Below are 16,642 nucleotides of genomic sequence, written 5' to 3' on the forward strand. Positions count from 1 at the left end.
GTAATATTTACTCTCTGCTCTCTTACAAATTTTCATGAATATATTTGCCCAATGGGTTATAAAAAAAGACAATCTAATAAAACGGTACTTCCCAGAACAGCTATGCCCACCATTACAGTTCCAAACTTATTTTTCATCAAGAAAATAATGTGCACATGTCAATTAAAATATTCATGTTACCGAATATATTCTTAAAACTCAAATTGCTATTTACATAAATTTAAGTTTAGAACCACAAGTTTATATGTTTTTATCAATATCATCAATTTGACTCTGAGGAAATCGGGCAGGCTAACTTACTCAGGAAATCATGGTTAATCAGCTATCAAAACACATGCCTGTGAGACTGCCATGACCCTATACCCAACTGTATTAATTATTAACATGCACAAAAATACAAAAAGGTACTAAATAGAAAAATCAGTTAACACCGATTCAACAGCAGGCTTAAACTATATATTTCATTTGAGAACTACATCCATTGTCACACGATCAGTATAATGCTGTTACAGATTATTAATATATATCCTCGCGGTACTGGTTTCTGAACCCTTAAGAAGAAATTGCAGAATAATTCATAACAATTAAAGTTTTATTAAAATATCATTAACACTTCAAATCATCATTATACCTGTATTGAAATTCAAAACTGTAAATTACTCATGGCTGCAGATATCTGTTCCATGACAGTTTACTTATGAGTACCACATTTGGCTTTTTTGTTTATAACGTCATCGGTTTCAGAGTGGTTAATCAGAGCACCACTCACAGCCACCAGAGATGACAAAAGAAAGGTACAATCATAGAAAATAATGTATATAACAATAAATATTCTTAACATGAATCAATATTTTCTTCTCCTAAGTTTTTGTTAAAGCTTCTTGGTCATGACAATGAAGCAGTTTTCTACCATTCTGACAATCATGCAAATTGCATGAAATGTATTTATGACAGGATTAGAAAAGTTTAATAGTTTTGTTTTGAAAATTACGTAAATGTTAATGTACCAAAGACCTGCCATCCCAAGGGAGATTTTGAAAATTTTTCAGGGAGATTTCAATTATTTCAGGGAGGAATTCATCAAGCAAGAAACATGTTCAACACATTTACAAAAAGTGAATGGTTTTCAAATAAACATATACTAATTCAATTCTAAAACGGTTTATTTTTAGATAATAAATAACAATATATATATAACAGACTGAACAAAACTTAACAGTGAAAAACATCAATTAACACTACTCCTGGAGAGACATGGTTGTTGCTCCTTTGCATCTTTTAAGCATAACTTTGTCAAACTGTCTCTCTGAGCAAACAATACCTTCTTATTTAACAACAAGAAGACCTTCTAGTGTCTCAGTTTTCATACTGCTCCTGAAGTCAGTCCTATTCTTTCTCACAAAACTAAATATTCTTTCACAGGATGCATTGCTGTCAGGGTTGGCAAGAATAAGGCTCATCACTTTGGCAAAAAGTCCATATTTTGTTTGACCCATGCTATCTCTGCCCTCACCAATTTTCATCCAAGTTTGATCCATGGAAGCTGCTGAATTAGGTTCCAGCATTCTTCAACCTGGTATAGAGAAAACTGCATCTGAAGCTGATCCAGTGAAACTCCTGCAGGCATGATTGCTGGAAACCAGTTCATAAAGAAATCCAGCAGTGTGAAGCTATGAAGGGCCTCTTAGTCACATCTGCTACAACCACATTTTTAAGATGAGGTTCTGAAATATCTCCATGCTTAATTAGATAGTTACAGGCTGTTGTAAAGAAGGCAAAGAATGAGTCAGCCTTTTCTTTAGGAAGTTGACATTCCTGCATAAAGCTTCATCATTCTTGATGTTGTATCCAATCCGGAAGTCAGCAGATTCTGTATCCTTGTAGATCATGGCAGAAGGTTTCACAAACATGGCCATAATCTGCTTGTATCAATTCAATTGTCATTTTAACCAATCTATCAGTGTATCCTAATTTCACAAAAGATAATCATAATTTTCATGCTGCCACTCAAATTACAATTTGCAGCAAATAATTAAGGCCATAAAAATAAACAGCGAAATTAAAAACTTAATTTTGTGACTAGAGATGTCTACGACAATCATCGTACCCACCACTGAAAACAGGAATTGCACGTCTTGCAAAACACACTGTTTCTCACTTCCACAAGTCAGGCATGGAAATTCCAGGCTATAAGAAGCATGAAAAGAAGTTTTATATATTTTTTTAGTTTCCAACTTCATCCAAATCTTCCTTTCTTTTAGACACTGTAGAAGAGATTACAAAACATGGATTGAAGTTTGTGCTCTTTTCAAAGAACTTCTGCGCACTTTCGGTCTCACATGCTGGGGAATTTCCAAAATATCTTTCATTAAACTAAATGAATTTTTCAAGATTTTTTTGTTGAAGAAACTAATTTTTTCTTGGAAAAAAGACAATGAGGGAGTGTGGTAGGTGCGGTTGAATTCAGAGAGTCTCCCACAAAAAACTGGAGGCATGGTTCCCATGCTTTTCTAAAGATAAATTTCCAGGTCATTTCCAGGGTTTTTCCAGGATGAAATTACTTTTTTCAATGTTCACATATGACCATTACTGAATGGAATGGAAGAACATTTTAGATTATAAAACACACTTTTTTTCTAAATCTTAAGATGTTTCTCTTTCAAGGCTCTCCAAAAACAATGAAGTCAGAAAAGATGATCATGTACAAAACCACAAAATGTATCACACGAAACAAGTTTGATTATATTCCTATAAACTGGTATGTAAAGTCATTTCAATGTACAGAATAAAAATTGTAACTTTATTTTGTTGAATTATGTTGCTAAGTGGGAGCAACATAATGAACATAATTATGTTTTGTTTCTGATAAGACCCCTTGCATCACATAGAAAGTAACATTTCCTATAACAGTATATAATTAAAAAAAAACAATAAACACAAATAATTTAGAATCTTGTCTTGTAACAAAAAGAGTTTAACCCATAATCTATCTGTGCCAATAAAATACCAAACAAGATTCTTTTAAACAACCTAATCTCCTTAAGATGATCTGGTTAAAAATCAACCATTTAAAAACATTTTCAAAAGGGTTGATTTAAATTTTGACAAAAGACCTTAAAAATTTTATACTGTTGTATAAACATGGACTGAATGTTCTGTGAAATCGACTTGTCTTCGTCTAATTCACTAAATAAGTCCCCAAACCTGTATTGATACAGGGGCTCATATTGTTTTTTAATATATAATGCAAGGGATGACATTTTCTCATTTCAGCTCCGAGATTCAACAATTTGGACTATAAATTTGGCTTTTAAAAAATGGCAGTCCATTTTCTAATCCAAGTTTCTTAAAGAATATTCCCACCCCATTTTTCATATTTGGACATTTTGGTTGGGGTGTGGGGTCATTGCAACTGCATATCGAAAATTTGGAATTTGCCGCCACCGTGCGGTAGCAATATATGGTAGTCGCTTACCAGTGGGCCTAGAAAATTTAAACTTATGTTATATTGACTCATACCTGCACAAAATATATAGGAAAATGATTTATTTTCTCAGACAAGATGAAACTAACACGTAGATGAAACCTGACCCAGTAATCGCCATTTGCAATACTAGTCACATGACTTCACACATCTCAAATGACAACATCGTAAGTCCAATAGTCACATGATATAAAAAAGCAAACTCCTTTATAATGTTGTTGTAGAAAAATTCAATTATATGAAATGCAAGTCAAGATACTTTTTGTAAAAACCAGCAATCTGGCCAGTCTGATTTATCAAGCTGACAGCACATGACAATGTGGTAGTCTTGTGATACAAGAAAACTCCGAAGTTGTTCTTGGAATATATAAATATGAAGAATTTAGTGTTCTTTCATTTTTGTATTTTTATTACAACCAGTATGTACGACTTTCATTTAATATTTTTGTATTTTTTTCTCTACAACATTTGAAAATGTGGGTTGTTAGAATTGTGTATTCATATGACTAGCCATGCAAATCACGAGTACCAGGTCACATTTCATCAACGCTGTAGTTTTATCGATTAAAGACATAACAATTTCTGAGAAAATAAGTAATTTTCATATCCATTTCAGGCATGTATCACTCGATCTAACAATGTTTAAAGTTTGCAACCATCAGGTAAGCGGCTACACTTTGCCACCATGCTGTTTGCCTCTTGTGATGCTAGAGTGGTTTTCACATTTCATCAATGCTGTGGTTTTATCTCGTCTCTCGGCAAATTAAAGACATAATGATTTTAATATTCACAATTTCTGAGAAAATAAAAAAAATTCATCCATTTCATGCAAGTATCACTTGTTGATCTAACAACATTTACAGTTTGCAAGACCATCTGGTGAGCAGTTATGCTATGTCACCACCATGTTGGCCTCTTGTGATGGTCGACTGGTTTTCATACCTTCCATATAAGGAAAGATACAGATATCAAGCTGACTTTGAAAATAAAAGTCAACCAGATGAATCCAATCCACTTGGCATTTGGATTGACTCAGCATATATGTTTACTGCAAGCAACCAAATGATACGTAATGTACCCTCTGAATATTCTGGTTAGAACTCAATAAATTTAACTTATAATCAGTTTAGTTACAACTCATTTAGGTGATTGTTACGGGCGTCAAGTGGTGGCAGAAAATTCCTGGGTTTTTCCAGACTTTCATCAATATATGCAAAATTCAAGGACTTTTCACTGCCAGGAAAAAATAATAATTTCTCCCAACTTTATCCCAATAGCATGGGAACCCTGGGGAGGGTTGGCATGTCTGCATAAATATTTGTCTTGTTTTATCAAAAATATTTATTTCAATATATTAGAATACCCTTTTCTTTATTCAAAACAGATTCATAAGGAAAAGAAAATGTCTTTAAAATCAACAGCAAAATTTATAATTATTTCATTAATGAGCTTCTGTCAGGAAGACAAAATGTGAAGTGGGCGGAGATAACAAGTCACCTGATTTTATTCATATGAAGGTCAGCAACAAACAGGTTGCACCAAGGATTTAAATTTATTGACATTATGGAAAAATAAAGGTAATCTTAATGGGTATAAAAGTCTATTATTGTTTTTGTATAAATCACCGTTTATTTGTAACCCCTATCAATTTCAATTACAAAAATCTTAAATGTGATAAAAAAATGCAAAAAAAATAGTCATTTCATTCACTGATTTATAACTTCTAACTTAACTGTGACCAGGGTGGCCCTAACACGATCATTGTCTGAGCGTTTCATGCTTAATGGACTTTCCATAGTAACAAGGTGCCATCTTGTTTATACTATGATTGAGTCTATTTTCCCTGGACAACACAGTGATGTAGTTCATCCTACTCGGTAACTGACAGATAATTCCATATGGTTGGGAGCTGAGAGTTATAGCCCTTTGCACACATGTACATAGAAATTACATTGCCTGTTCAATCTATTTTACACTGCTTGTTCAATCCATAGTTATCATTCTTTACATTGATTGATTTCACATTGTAAATATCGGAAGCAGGCAACATAGTATTTACTTTCTATGTACATACATTTGTAGCTGTGCATCCACTCCTTTGCTGAAAATGGACTCGTCCAGGAACTCGAAGTGACTGGCAAGCAAGATCGTCTTTTACACTGAAAACTTCCATTTGGTATGAAACGTGCAGATGATAATGGTCATAATCAGTCTGACATTATAAATCAATGCATATTTATCTCATTTACGCTTTTTGTTTTCTGAAAATTGAGTCATCAGTAACATGTTATCACTTGAAACTGACGAATAAATGGACGCTCCTAAACACTAGTCCTACATGTATAACCTCGATGCTGATATTTATGTTGTGTGTGTCAAGGTCTTACAGCCTAATTAACGGCGCTGTGTAGTATGTTTTGATGTCGACTAACATCGTTATAAAAGTCAAATTTTCAGGAATATTTCACACAACTGACAACTAAAATAACAACGCATTTCTACAGTGTAAAGTAATAATGTTTTAGTCAGACTTTACTTACTCTGATGTCTTTTCTTGAATAAATTCAAATTCTCATAAAAGAAATGGACCTGTTTTCAAGTTTCGTTGGCCTACATTTCCGTTGGCTGGAAGACGATGAAAGCCAGGAATGCCAAAATTGGGTTAAGTTGAAGTATTATTCTTTAACGAAATGAATAAAAGTATATTATGCCTATTGGAACTGTAAGCAACAGTTCGTTTCATTTAAGAAACGACTTATAGACAATTCGGCCCAAGACGATTCGGCCCACCTTGGACCAAAAATAAGACATTTCGGCCCAACTTAAAAGACAATTCGGCCCAACTCAAAAGATAATTCGGCCCAACTCAAAAGACAATTCGGCCCAACTTTGCGATAGTTGTATAAAGATATTTTTCTTCAAACAGCAAGTAGATACTACGTAAGATGTATAAACTGACGCTGTGTTCTACATCAGATTATTTATGGGTTGAATATTCAAAATGTCTGATGCTGAAATGGAATTAATTAACAATGCATTTGCTTCACGTTAGTGAAATACATACGTTACCTAAACAGTACGCGTGAGGGGACTCCTCACTTTTATCGGCTAAAAATGTTGTTTTCTATATGTGAGAATGTATATAAGTTCAGGCCATTTTAATTGCACACAAAAGTGCATGTTTAAGTTGTTTGAACTTTAAAATATATCCGTGTTTTACACTACGACACATACTTTACCATTCTACGTTACAAAACATTTTATAAAATACATTAGTTCTTTTTTTTTATTTTAAAAATTTTATGAAAGCACTTAATTAAGTATAAAATTTTTATTCATTTTATCTTCTTATAAAATATAAAATAAGTCATAATGATTATATCAGATCAATGATCATGTGAATAATGATGATGTTCAGCTGTCACATACAGGAGAAATAACTACAATGACGAATGTACGTGTTTAATATGATTAATCAAACATATTTGTAATAATTTCATGCCATATTTTCATGACCAAAAGGGAACCAAGAAAACTGAGTGAAAACGATTACAGATTTAATGAACAGTCTTTTGTCGTATGTATCTGATACATACGTTATATTTTTGGAGTGACGAAAAAGGCATACACATTGGAAACTTTCGTGCTTGTATTTTGAATCAGAAACTGTTATGATTAGAATGGTATTAATTTGACAACTTAAAATGTTTTTGGTGTTTTGAATATTCATTATTATCAATTTAAATGAAATTTAAAATACGAGAAATTTTGGTAAAGATGCATCTTACGTTATGCACATTTATCTGTCTTTTTCGTAACTCATAATAGCAAAACGCAACAATGTTCTGAATTAAATTTATGTGAAATTATCGCAAAATACCTAATTATGCAATTTTCAACCATTTTCCCGGTATCATTTTATTTGTAAATCATAACAAATACGTTCAAATACGAGAAGATCTCTTGTAACGTATGTATTTTGCTTGAGAATTAAGGTTTTGAGACCAAGTGGGCAAGTGCCTAACAAAATCTACCTTCTTCCACAGGAGATATGATGCATCTCATTATTGTCTACGTAACTCCCAAAACATCACGTCCATCTCTATTATACTTCTTTTTATCAGATGTCCTCTCTCCACAGTAATATTTGTCTTTGGGACGGTTTTCCTAAAGATATCAGAAAGCTCCTAACCATTATAACTTCGTAAAACATTTATCTAGTTCACCAAATGTTTCAAATTTTATTCTCAACCTATTCTATTTTACAAACTAATTAAAATGAGAATGAATAATTAAGTTACCTAATGTAAGGATTTTGAACTATAAGGTAAAAACATATTATATAAGAATTGTCAAAATATGTTAAAAATAAATACTTGTTAAAACTATTGTCAGTTGTATTATAAAAAATTGGGCCGAACTGTCTTTCCAGTTGGGCCGAATTGTCTTATTTTCGGTCTAAGTTGGGCCGAATTGTCTTGGGCCGAATTGTCTTTGAGCCGAATTGTCCAATAGCCTTAAAAAACATATCCCCAACATGAACCTACTTCCGCATACCTCGACTACTTTCGCATTGCAACAAATTCAAACGTATGTAAAAGGAATGTGAAAATGCGTCTATTTGCTAGTATCGTATTTTCATTCCGCCGGGGTTAAGACAGCACAGTAAGTATATTAATTATACATAAATTAGTGGAAGAGTGTTAGGCTGCCAAGTGATTGAAATGTTCCTGAAACCCTGATTACTCATTCCGATGTCAACGACATCGGAACACGCTATACAAGACCGTTATTTGGATAGTAAGACATAGCACTAAAAACAAAAACATGTGCTGTCTTATATTATAGGACTATCCGAAACACAAGACTCTCTGAAATTGATGTCACGACGATATAAATACTTTTAAAAAATATATAACTTAATTTTTGTTTAAATATACCAATAACACAATATAAATATACCTGTAATATTAAAAATTATATATTTTGGTGTACTTTAGTAAAAAGACTCGCCCTATACCGGACGCTATGTATCACAGGGGTTCGTTACAATGAAAATTAAGAGTATCCGTCCATGAAGCAAGGGATGGAGGTTCTAACCTGTAACGATATTGTTCCAGGTTAGACCCCCCATCCCTTGATTCATGGACGGATATTCCTAATTGTCTTCGTAACGAACCCCTGTGCTATGTATGTATCGTGTGCTTAAAATGGCGTTAAACGCAAAACAAACACGAATATAAAAGTACAGAAAAGTAATAACAAGATAAATAAAAGAGCGGCGGGAAACAAATTGTTGGCCTATTTTTTACCTTGCCAGATTCAGAAAAAACAGAGGGGTTCTAGTTATTTGAAATTCAACTCTGATCATAAACACGTTCCCGTTCTTCAATTTATCCTTAGGCTTGGGGCGCCATTTTTTTAATTGTCTCCCCTTGTTCTGTTACGAAGTCAGGATTGGGTAGTTAGTTCCGGAATGCGTTTTCTGGGTTCTTTATACAGGGAAACTACGCGTAGCGTCTAGCAGAAAGAAAACACTGTATAAAAGATTGTAAATAACAAGAGACCCAATTGTGTCTGATATCGCTCACCTGGCGTATATAAGTACAAAACTAAAATTTAAATAAGCAGGTTTTAGAGTATTTTTGAAACGCATCCCGTTAAACTATCTCGCTACCGTCGACTGTTCATTTTCGGTGACCGACCTTTTTCAGTGACTTTTGAGTCGTGCAGTCGTATTGCATACCATGTAATTGGACGCAATCAGCTTACGTGTGCTTAAAAAATAAACTCATCTGTCATTTGTTATAATATAACTGGACAATGCGCATTAAACTGGTTAGTTCAAGAAATATTTTCCATACCGCCAGACATATAAGTATTTTTGTTAATACTTTTTTTAAATCAGAATTTAGCACAGTCAACAGAGAAATATTTTTTGTATAAAAAAAACAACAAAAAAAAATCAGTTCTGTCAGAGATCATTCGCCTGCTGTCTATGATCATGTGACTCGTAATAAATGATGTGTCGTCCATACAATATATAGTATCGGCAATAATGAGTGATCTCTGTGCATCGTTCACTACAGACGGCCCACCAAAAAGATTTACCATTTCTTCTCTCTGCTTTTGTATCTCGATTTTCATACACCAATATATTTTTACATAAAAACACATGCAAAACCCAAAATATTTCATTTATAATATTACTGAGACTGATTATAGTACAAGTCACACGGGTCATTTGGCATTCAAAAACGACTTATTCAGCAACGGATGCCATTTTTTAAAATTTGATTGTACATACATTTAAGTGTCAAGTATTCACTTCATTTGGATTCATAAATATCCATATGCCTTTAGAAAGTCATTATTTAGACGCCCCGAGAGGTGCATAAGGCAAAGTCAATGGTAGAGTACATAGACATTTTTGGACGAAATGAACTTAAAAGTGAGCACTTGATATAGAACGTCTTACAAATTACTTTTGGAAGGAATGTAAAAAGAGTATTACACTTGGAGATCCATATTATATTATACTCCCTTGGTAGGTTCTACTTACAATGGCTTACCAGGAACGTTGAAACAATCTCAATGCATACTGAATATAAGAAACACGGATCAAAAATATTATACATGGAGTAATATTGCCATCACGTCATCCCACGCAGTCTTCTCTAGAGTATTACATGCATTCTGAGCCGAACTCAACATGATAGCATTGATTATCTGGTTTCAAAATAAAAATTCAATATTTTGAAAGGTACAATCCGAACATTTCTGTTCTTGTATTCACATTTGATGGTGATGAAATATTTTCCATACTTAAGGGAAAAAAATTGGGAAGAGTTCTTCATGAAAAGTTGTTGATTCTGAAACAGTAAAGAATTTTCAAACTATTGCCCCTTAAAGAGTTGAATATATATATATTTTTTTTAGGATGACATATAGTGATCATAAACATAACTTTTTACCTTCATGTTTACAGGGAATTACACAGGAAGGATTATTGGATAATCATTCACCTTTTTATTCTGTGCACGGTGCTCAAAAACTCGAATTACCAGAGCCTGATAAAAACGATATGTTAGAAGTTAAAGGATTTGGGAAAATGTAAGAGTGTAATTTGTGATTTATGCTGATTTTGAAACTCTTATATAAAAAAAGCTTGATGCATTTTTACAAATTACAGAATACTCGAGTACTTTTCCAACGATTATGTTAGAGCCATGTAGTTTTGGATATATACTTGGTTGCATTGTTTCAATGTATATGTTACGAATTTTCTAGGAATTTGTATAAACTGCAATTTTTATTGTTATGACTTCAATTTTAAAAGTCTCAATAAAATCATACTTGGCAGTACTTCAGTACTATCTTTCACATTGCAGAAATTTTTGTTATGATTCCTCCTGTATGCCACGCTATATAAGCAACATTTAAGTTCAGGAAAATTGGATACATCAGCAGCTGCATTCAGTGATATTTATCTAATGAACAGACCAGTTGTGGGAATGGAATGCGTATATAACAAAATTGCCTTTTATGGGGCAAAGATGTGCGTTCAATGCTTTCCAAATTTGAATATAAATAAACAAAGCATTCATTTAATACAAAAATGATAAAAAAATCATGTAATTCATTTGCATGCTCTACATAAATCGCATTATAGTTATTTATTAGGAATGTTCATATATGTGTGTGTGTGTGAACTTTTATGTGAATATAATATATTTAGAGTGTATAATATGTACAGAATTTTGACTGATTTTATTTACATTACAGTGAAAGTTAGCAGTGTGTGTGTGTAGAGGGTGGGGTGTTTGTGTGTGTGTGTGTGTGTGTGCTCATTAGATAATTTGTTATTTTTATAAGTTGTTGTGAAGTCACAATTTTTCCAATTTATGATCATATACCCATGAGATAATGTGGTTTTGATTAGTCATTTACAGTGAAACAACATTTATTGTGTGTGTGTGTGGAAAGTATATTTCGGGTGCGTAATATGGACATTATTTTTTTAATTGTGATTTATGTTTTCAATTACGTTTAAATGAAAGTTATGGACGTGTGTACTTGTGTTCTTCATTTATATAAGTAGATTAATTTTCAGCTTAAGTTTTACTTTTTCGCATTATATACTCAGAAATATTAATTTGTACTTAATGCTGAGCTTTTCCTTTGCTTTGAATAACATATAGGGATAGGTATGTGCTTTTGTATGCGTTCAATATCTTTTTATTCAAGTAGATTAGTTTTTAAGACCCATTTTATTTTTCCTTATATGATACCCAAGGATAAATGTACAAGTTTTATTTTGTTTACTATACATTGTAATCATGCTTAGAGAAATGAACGTTGTAGTGTGTAATTTTATCTTCGTTTTGATGTTACAAGTTTTATCAGAATGTACAATTTTATACTCTTAGTAAGTCTTACATGTCGCTTTTAACTTTTTTATATATATTGATAATACGTTTATTAGCAGCAAATTAAATCAGCCATAAAACATTAGGATTTATAGTTTTGACTGTGGCTATTAATAATGTTTAAGTTATGCAAAACAGCTTTTTAGTCGTTTTTCTTTACACCACGTGCTTAAAAGTGATTATTCGTTCACTTGTAAGGGATATGGAGAGATTTTAGGGTGCCTAAAAGTGTTTATTCGTTCACTTGCAAGGGATATGGAGATATTTTAGGGTGCCTAAAAGTGATTATTCGTTCACTTGTAAGGGATATGGAGAGATTTTAGGGTGCCTAAAAGTGATTATTCGTTCACTTGTAAGGGATATGGAGAGATTTTAGTGTGTGTTGGCATGGAAGAAGACTAATGACTAATAAATAATGTGGAAGAATACTAAACTGTGTTTACATTTTTCAATCTATCTTTTAAGAAATATATAATGCTTAGGATGCCTTAAAACACATAAGAATTAAATATTTCAACAGAGTGCTACTGATTCAAAATTGAGGATAGGACCACACATTGATTATTGGCTGTCTCTGTGACCCGACCTAGTTTGTGATTCACATGTAGTGTAAAATTAGTAGTAAATAGTGGTCTTGCCTTTTTGTCAGTCATCTAGGTCAAAAACCCATGACCTAGATCTCATACAGGTAAAAACACAGCATGCACAACTCACGGGTGCAAATCTGTGAAAGTGACCAAACAAATGGACAAAGCCATGGCAGACTGAGTCTGCAACCTAGATTAGTGACCATCAAAAATGTTATTTCAATATTACTTGTCATGGTAGACACGATTTTTCATTTTTCTTTTACTTGACTTTTATTGTCTCTAAGTCTGCTGTCGTACGGTTCCTTATTTGTGCCTTGAGTTTTCGGTTTATTTACCATTTCTGCCAACATTGTCTCGAAGTTTGCTGTGCTAATTATTTTGTCTTGAACAACCAACGAGTACAGTTTACTGTTTGTATTGAGACTATTCTGTGCTCTGCAAGTAGTTCTGAATGGATACGCATTTGAGGATGCAATCGAATCAAAACTTTTTTGCTAGCACAACCAGAGACACTGGTTGCTATTGAAATAGCCCCAACATTAATTCCAACTGGCGCAACTATGATAGCTGCAGCTGCATCAATCCCAGCAACACCAAGACCAACAGTTTGTTGCCGCGGCAATACCACACCTAGCATCTACAACCAAACACATACGTTTGTATTTCATGATCAACACTGGAGATTTCATCTTGCAGTTGTTTTTCTGATTTGATCTTGTTGCTTCTCATAGGTAACATTGAAGTACATCCTAGTTGTTCTCTTAATAATATAGTATAATTACACGACAGGCAGACCCTATTCGTACTCATCAAGTAAAGGTGCAATAGACACATTCACTTCTAACCAATTACTATTTGTTATTGGCATATGTGTCACAACCATAAAAATCTTTGCCTGAAGAATGTACAAGTTTTTAACAATTTTACATTCTTGGGGCCTAGCATCACGGTCATGTAAAAATATACTGACTGCACACGTGCCTAGTGATTAAACGACCGATCTCATTTTCCCCCAATAACTGTTACCCGAACAAGTGCGTCCTTGTTAATAAAAAAGAAGCAGCCGAGATTATTTTTACTCAGTTGAATTAGCATATTTGTTGAAGTTGTAGCCGTGGTACATACAGCGGTGAATTCAACTTCCTCGTTGCAGAAACAATCCCAGGTTGATTCAGTATTTGATGGTGTATTGAACGGGATGTTTTCACATGCTAATGCTATAACACCTAGTTCTCCTCAAACTGGTACTGGCATATTATGGTAGTCCCAACTCTCAATTTCTATTTGATTCTTTAAAAAGTTACATTTCAATGTATATGATGGTTTGTTAACAAAACTCGGACAGAAATTAACGCCGAAAAGTAGAACTTAATCATTATTAACATTAGCATATGCTGTCGGTCGGTCTAGCACCACATTACCTAAATCAGCAACCTCATCACCGTGGTCAGAATCCATTACTTATACGTAATGATAAATCTAATCTTAAACACAAACGCTAAAGATGGTTAAGTATCTGACTGGAAAGTTGTGAAATGCTTCAGACTAAATTTCTTCTTTAGCTATCAATGCTATTGCAACCATACCGAAACATTTGGTTACCACATGTGCAACCCATTGAGTGCCAGGACCTGTTGTCAAATTCAGGTTAACAATATTCAGTTGTTCTAACGAGAACTTATAAATCCGGAACAATGTATGAAAGTCTTGCTGGGAACGTTACAAACCAGTGTCAACATTTTAATGTCTGTACCTATATGACCAAAAAGTGTGATATGTACGTGCAATATGGAGATTGGCGTCTGCACGATCTGCCTATATTTCTTCAGAAGTTTAGCAGCACAGAGGAATATGGCAGCTATACCAAGTGAAAATGATGCAAAAAATGGCGGCTGACAAGTTTATCTGACCTAAAAAAAAATAGTAAAAACAAAGTGCCTGCGACATCATATATATGTTAGATCTTGGGTAGTTGTTATATTTTTCTTTTTCCACTGCAATTGTTCGATCGCTGAGTGCAAAATTTTAGAGATTCAGGATTTTCCAGTTTTCTTTTTCCAAGGAAGTTGCGAAAGAGGGTTTTCGGCTTGTTAATATGTAATCAAGTACACAAACCAACCTCCCTAAGTGAACCCAACGTGCGTTAGAATTAACACCTTTTGGGATTCGGGAGGGCCCAGGCAAATTGCACCTGGGTTAGTTTTATTTGTATAAGTTTACAATTACAAATTTAACAAATTGTATTGCGGTTTCATCTCTATAATAGCATCTGTCGCAGATGCTGACGTGTCTATAGCGTTTTTCGATTTTTGGACTCGGAACTCATGAAGTAGTTTTCACTGGTTTGTCTGTACTCCTTAACCACTTCGACCACTGTCTCAGTTAAAAATATACTATTAACTAATTTATATGAGCATATGCGCTTACTGAACAGACAGACAAACATTAAATATGCAAACGTATTTAGATCGTATCATTTATTTATCAAGTATTTGCATTTAATGTAACATGAATATTTCTCTAACGAGTGTACAATAATCGATTTTTGGTTGTGTAAATCTCAGCGAGTTAGCACATTCAACCACGTGACATCATGTGGGAAACTCTGCGGGTATAACAGTACCAGTTGCGCAAGTCCAGGTCAGCAGAGCTTAAGGTGTAGGAAGATTGCATTCCGAAATAAAGAACAACACTAGCTGTGATTGGTGCATTATGTAAGAGTTGTACTATTCTGTTAGGCTTTAAAAAAAAGTTGAGCCTCTTGGCAACATGTGAGTTTATGTTAATTTCTATCTAGATCATATTTTGTATTTTTTAAGATTTTTAAAAAAAATATGGTACACATGGCTGAAAATGTGCCTGTTGTGACTAGATAATTCTTACCTCTGTCTAGTTCCAGTAGAGTTATCACTCTTAAATGCAATGGAGTACCTGGTTATGTCATTGTCAAATTTACAATCTAGCATTGTTCTCTATGACAGTGTGTGACATGCATGCTAAAGTAGGATAGAAAGTATATTTATTTCCCAAAACATTAGCATTGAGGTATATGGAAAAACATTTGGTACTGTGATACCTGTTATTAATGGCAAAAAGGTATTTTTAATGCAAACACATAACCAGGGCAATGTCTAAATTTTGAGTTTAATTAAGATTCCAGTAATTTATTGTAGTTAAAAAATATATGGAGTCGTTGGAATGACCAGTGAATGGTAACATAAATTATATGTGATACATCGTGCTGTTTTTTATGTTATAAAATTTGAATATTTTTTTAATACTTTTTAGTCACAACATAAACAAATCATGACATAGGCTTCATTTCGGTGACCAATTATTGTGTTCTGTATTTTTGATTTAATTTATATCCGACTTAATTGTTTGTAAGTTTTAAAATCTTTCTATTTTTTAATTTCATTATATGTCAAAATATTGTAGTTCTGTTTATATGGAACTCATACTTTTTCCAGAAAATAGTTTGACTTTGACTGTTCATTTCTGTAAACACATAAGGTTGACCTGGTTCCCGACCTTAATTCAAATTTAGTAACAGTCACATCAACACTTCTTTTTTTTGGGGGGGGGAATAATAAGGTTGAGATCGAGGCTGTGTTGGAAACGTGACCATCGACTTGTAAATAGTTTTTAGTGAAGTAAAAGCTTTTATTCTCCGAGTAAAATGATTGTTTCTTATCATGGACATATGAGGGCTACGTCACCTTTTTTATATGTAAACATGCTCACGTGACCCTTATCTGGGCATCAGTTTTATGCATTATTCAAGTTTTAAACCATTGCTTAGTGAGAGATCTCAGTCTGGGCTCAGAAACACTTGATGTCTACTTGTTTCCTTCTGTTGTAGCCAGTTTTCAAGCTATATGTTAATTTTTCTTCAGATTATTTGGATTCTAAAAAAATAATTCATTTCTCTGGAAATATTGTTGTGCTTATACAGAATTTTTTAACAAAGACATTTCTTAAAAAGATTTTATTTGGATTTCCAAAACCGGAGGATTATTTATTGTGTTTCTACAAGGAACTGTAGACAACAACATTGAACAGGATACAACATACGTCTTCGCCTTCCATCTTGGATTCTTCATCGGGACTGGAACTTTTATTCATTAGAACATTTCAAT

General features: G+C 33.4%; 1 protein-coding gene across 1 annotated transcript in view; it reads right to left on the reverse strand.

Annotated features, from left to right (window-relative positions):
* The window catches only part of LOC149774342 (splicing factor 45-like), a 70,590-nt gene extending 61,664 nt beyond the window's left edge, over positions 1 to 8,926 (reverse strand). Inside the window, exon 1 of the mRNA XM_089945474.1 lies at positions 8,797 to 8,926. The gene's annotated coding sequence lies outside the window, so the exon portion shown is untranslated. The remainder of the gene's footprint in view (positions 1 to 8,796) is intronic.
* Positions 8,927 to 16,642: the final 7,716 nt, after the last annotated feature.

The sequence above is a fragment of the Sinohyriopsis cumingii genome, unplaced genomic scaffold (assembly GCF_028554795.1).
Source record: "Sinohyriopsis cumingii isolate HCF-2022 unplaced genomic scaffold, ASM2855479v2 utg000349l, whole genome shotgun sequence".
NCBI classification, from domain to species: Eukaryota; Metazoa; Mollusca; class Bivalvia; order Unionida; family Unionidae; genus Sinohyriopsis; species Sinohyriopsis cumingii.